Here is a 5,500-nt window from a genome sequence, read left to right on the forward strand (position 1 = left end):
TTTTCCAATAATTAGAACTTCATTTTTGCAAGTGTTTCTACCACTATTATTTGTTTTTTCACCAATTATATCCCGTAAAGTTTTCTCTTTGCTTGTTTTGGTTTGATTTATAGCATTTTTGTCTTTCCTCTCTACTTGGGGAAGGTGGGGTAGTGTGTCTGACCAGGTTAGCAAAGAGCTGCTGACCTCAAGGGAACCAGCAAAACTGGGCACCCCCAGAAGGTGGGTTATTTTTAAGGTTCTGTCAAAGTACCCTACTGTACATCTATATTGCTCTGTCTCCCTCTTTCTGTGCCTCTCTTCTTTATGTCAATATTCCTTTTACCCACCCCCTCTCCTTTCTGTATTTTTTTTTTCTTTTTGCTCATTCCACCTTTCTTTCATCCCTTTCTTGCTCTTCAACCTTATCATCCTTCTGGTCTTGTACCAAAACGACTCATCTAACCCTTAGTCCACACTCACAAGAACTTAAAGAGCAAGAGGAAGTGAAAGGAAAATTAGGGCAAGGAAACAGATAAAAGAAATCACTCATGAGGAAGAATCAACAGAAAACTCCAGGCAACATGAAGAACCAGTCCAGAACAACCCCAGCAAGGGACCATGAGGTAGCTACTGCAGAGGATTCCACCTATAAAGAAATGTCAGGAATGACAGAAAGGGAATTTAGAATACACATGATGAAAAAAATGAAATAAATGATGGAAACAATGAAGGAAACTGCTAATAAAGTGGAAAATAACCAAAAGGAAATCCAAAAGCAGAATCAAATAAGAGATGAACGATATAAAGAATATAGAAAGGATATAGCAGATCTGAAGGAACTGAAACAGGCAATTAGGGAACTTAAAGATGCAAAGGAAAGTATCAGCTACAGGTTAGACCATGCAGTAGAAAGAATTTCAGAGGTAGAAGACAAAGTTCTTGAGATAACTCAGATAGTAAAAGAGACAGAAAAGAAGAGAGAAAAACCACAACATTCACTATCAGAATTATGGGACTTTATGAAGCGTTCCAACATACGAGTTATAGGAATTCCAGAAGGGGAAGAAGAATGCCCCACAGGAATGAAAGCCATACTAGAGAATATTATAAAAGAAAATTTTCCAAATATCACAAAAGATTCTGACACACTGCTTTCAGAGGGATATCGGACCCCAGGTGGCCTCAACTTTAACTGAGCTTCTTCAAGACACATTGTGATGAACCTATCCAAAGTCAAGACAAAAGAAAAGATTCTGCAAGCTGCCAAAAGTAAGCACCAGTTGACCTACAGGGGAAAATCCATCAGATTGACCGCAGACTTCTCTAAAGAAAATTTCCAAGCAAGAAGAAAATGGTCATCTACCTTTAATCTACTTAAGCAGAAGAATTTTCAGCCCAGAATTCTGTACCCTGCAAAGCTAAGCTCTAAAATTAATGGAGAAATCAAATCATTTATGGATATACAAACATTGAGGAAATTTGCCACAACAAGACCAGCTCTACAGGAAATACTTCAATCTGTTCTACACACTGACCATCACAATGGATCAGCAGCAAAGTAAGAACTCAGATATTAAAGGACAGAACCTAACCTCCACACTGATGGAAAAGACAAAACTAAGCAATGGACTCTCACAAAATAAGATGAACATAATACTACCACACTTATAAATTATCTCAATAAATGTTAATGGCTTGAATTCCCCACTGAAGAGACATAGATTGGCTGACTGGATTAAAAAACACAAGCCATCCATTTGCTGTCTGCAAGAAACACATCTGGCTTCAAAAGACAAATTAAAACTCTGAGTCAAGAGTTGGAAGACAATTTTTGAGGCAAATGGAATTCAGGAGAAAAGAGGAATTGCAATCTTATTTTCAGATACATGTGGATTTAAAGCAATTAAATTTAAAAAAGACAAAGATGGTCACTATATATTGGTCAAGGGAAAAATACAACAAGAAGACATTTCAATTCTAAATATTTATGCACCCAATTTAAATGCTCCCAGATTCTCGAAACATACCTTACTCAGTCTGAGCAATATGATATAGATAATACCATAATAACAGGGGAGTTTAACACTCCTCTTACAGAGCTAGACAGATCCCCTAAACAGAAATTAAACAAAGATATAAGAGATTTAAATGAGACACTAGAACTGCTGTGCTCGATAGACGCATATAGAACACTCCATCCCAAAGATAAAGAATATACATTCTGCTCATCACCCCGTGGAACATTCTCCAAAATTGATCATATCCTGGGATAGAAAACAAATATCAACAGAATCAAAAGAATTGAAATTTTACCTTGTATCTTCTCAGACCATAAGGCACTTAAGGTGGAAGACAACTCTAACAAAAACGCTCGACCCCACACAAAGGCATGGAAATTAAACAATCTTCTGTTGAATAATAGATGGGTGCAGGAACAAATAAAATAGGATATCATCAACTTCCTTGAGCATAACAACAAGGAAGACACAAGTTACCAAAACCTGTGGGATACTGCAAAAGCAGATTTGAGAGGAAAATTTATCGCTTTAGATGCCTACATTCGAAAAACAGAAAGAGAGCACATGAACAATCTCACAATCCATCCTATGTAATTGGAAAAAGAAGAACAATCTAAGCCTAAACTCAGTAGAAGAAAAGAAATATCCAAAATCAAATCAGAGATCAATGGAATTGAAAACAAAAGAATCATTCAGAAAATTAATGAATCAAGGAGTTGTTTTTTAGAAAAAATAAATGTAATAGATAAACCATTGGCCAGACTAATGAGAAATAGAAAAGTAAAATCTCTAGTAATCTCAATCAAAAATGATAAAGGGGAAATAACAACTGATCCCACAGAGATACAAGAGATCATCTCTGAATACTACCAGAAACTCTATGCCCATAAATTTGATAATCTGAAGGAAATGGATCAATATTTGGAATCACTCCCTCTCCCTAGACTTAGCCAGGAAGAAATAGACCTCCTGAACTGATCAATTTCAAGCACTGAGATTAAAGAAACAATAAAAAATCTTACAACCGAAAAATACCCTGGTCCAGATGGCTTCACACCAGAATTCTATCAACCCTTCAAGGAAGACCTTATTCCTGTACTGCAGAAATTATTCCATAAAATAGAGGAAGAAGGAATCTTCCCCAACACATTCTATGAAGCAAACATCACCCTGATACTGAAACCAGGAAAAGACCCAAACAAAAGAAGAATTTCAGACCAATCTCACTCATGAATATAGATGCAAAAATTCTTAACAAAATCCTAGCCAACAGATTACAGCTTATCATCAAAAAAGTCATCCATCATGATCAAGTAGGCTTCATCCCAGGGATTCAAGCCTGGTTTAACATACGCAAGTCTATAAACGTTATCCACCATATTAACAGAGGAAAAAATAAAGATCATATGATCCTCTCAATAGATGCAGAAAAAGCATTTGATAAAATCCAGCATCCTTTTCTGATTAAAACACTGAGGAGTATAGGCATAGGTGGCATATTTCTAAAACTGATCAAAGCTATCTATGACAAACCCACAGCTAATATTTTACTGAATGGAGGAAAACCGAAAGCTTTTCCTCTTAGAACTGGAACCAGACAAGGTTGTCATCTGTCACCTTTACTATTCAACATAGTGCTGGAAGTTCTAGCCAATACAATTAGGCAACACAAGGAAATAAAGAAAATCCAAATGGGTGCAGAGGAGGTCAAACTCTCCCTCTTTGCTGACCACATGATCTTATACTTAGAGAACCCCAAAGACTCAACCACAAGACTCCTAGAAGTCATCAAAAAATACAGTAATGTTTCAGGATACAAAATCAATGTCCATAAGTCAGTAGCCTTTATATATGCCAATAACAGTCAAGATGAGAAGCTAGTTAAGGACAAAACTCCCTTCACCATAGTTTCAAAGAAAATGAAATACCTAGGAATATACCAAACGAAGGGTGTGAAGGACCTCTATAAGGAAAATTATGAAATCCTCAGAAAGGAAATAGCAGAGGATATTCACTAATGGAAGAACATACCATGCTCATGGATGGGAAGAATCAACATTGTTAAAATGTCTATACTTCCCAAAGCAATCTACCTATTCAATGCCATTCCTATCAAAATACCAACATCGTACTTACAAGATTTGGAGAAAATGATTCTGTGTTTTGTATGGAACCATAAAAAAACCCGTGTAACTAAGGCAGTTCTTAGTAATAAAAATAAAGCTGGGGGTATCAGCATACTGGATTTTAGTCTGTACTACAAAGCCATAGTGTTCAAGACAGCATGGTACTGGCACAAAAATAGAGACATAGACACTTGGAATTGAATTGAAAACCAAGAAATGAAACTAACATCTTACAACCACCTAATCTTCGATAAACCAAACAAGAACATACCTTGGGAGGAAGACTCCCTATTTAATAAATGGTGTTGGGAGAACTGGATGTCTACTTGTTAAAGACTGAAACTGGACCCACACCTTTCCCCACTCATAAAAATTGATTCAAGATGGATAAAGGACTTAAATTTAAGGCATGAAACAATAAAAATACTCAAAGAAAGCATAGGAAAAACACTGGAAGATATTGGCCTGGGGCCCGCCCTCACTCTGTGGTCCGGAGACCTGAAGTTCTGCTCGGTTCTGAGCTACAGCCACTCCCTCCACCCCGCCCCCACTCTAAAGCCTGAAGGCTTGAGCTGTGGCGGTACAACCAGGTGAGAGACTGGGAGAATCTGAATCTGTTCGCTGTCCACCGGGCTCCCTACGGCTCAGAGCCCCTGCTGGCTCTGAGTGCCTGGCGCTCCCCCGCCCTCACTCTGTGGTCCGGAGACCTGAAGGCCTGCCGTGTGGCTGGGCAGGGAACTGGGGATAGCCGAGTCTGTTCTCTGCCCAGGGATTCTGGGCTCCAGCCGCTCCCTCCCACCCTGCCCCCACTCTGAAGCCTGAAGGCTTGAGCTGCAGCGGTATAACCAGGCGAGAGACTGGAAGAATCTGAATTTGCTCGCTGCAGACTGGGCTCTGGCTCCAGGCTCCCAGCGTTCACCCCGCCCTCGCTCTGTGGTCCGGAGACCTGAATGCCTGCTTGGTTTGAGCTCCAGCCACTCCCTCCACCCCGCCCTCACTCTAAAGCCTGAAGGCTTGAGCTGCGGGGCGAGAGACCGGGAGAACCTGAATCTGCTCGCTGTCGACCAGGCTCCCTACGGCTCGGAGCCCCTGCTGGCTGTGAGTTCCAGGCACTCCCCCGCCCTCACTCTGTGGTCTGGAGACCTGAACGCCTGCCGTGTGGCTGGGCAGGGAACTGGGGATAGCTGAGTCTGTCCGCTGCCCAGCGGTTCTGGGCTCCAACCGCTCCCTCCCACCCCGCCCCCACTCTGAAGCCTGAAGGCTTGAGCTGCGGCAGTACAACCGGGCGAGAGACTGGGAGAAACTGAATCTGCTCGCTGTCGACCGGGCTCCCTACGGCTCGGAACCCCCTGCTGGCTCTGAGATTCAGGCACT

This window comes from Nycticebus coucang, chromosome X (assembly GCF_027406575.1).
Source record: "Nycticebus coucang isolate mNycCou1 chromosome X, mNycCou1.pri, whole genome shotgun sequence".
Classification (NCBI taxonomy): Eukaryota; Metazoa; Chordata; class Mammalia; order Primates; family Lorisidae; genus Nycticebus; species Nycticebus coucang.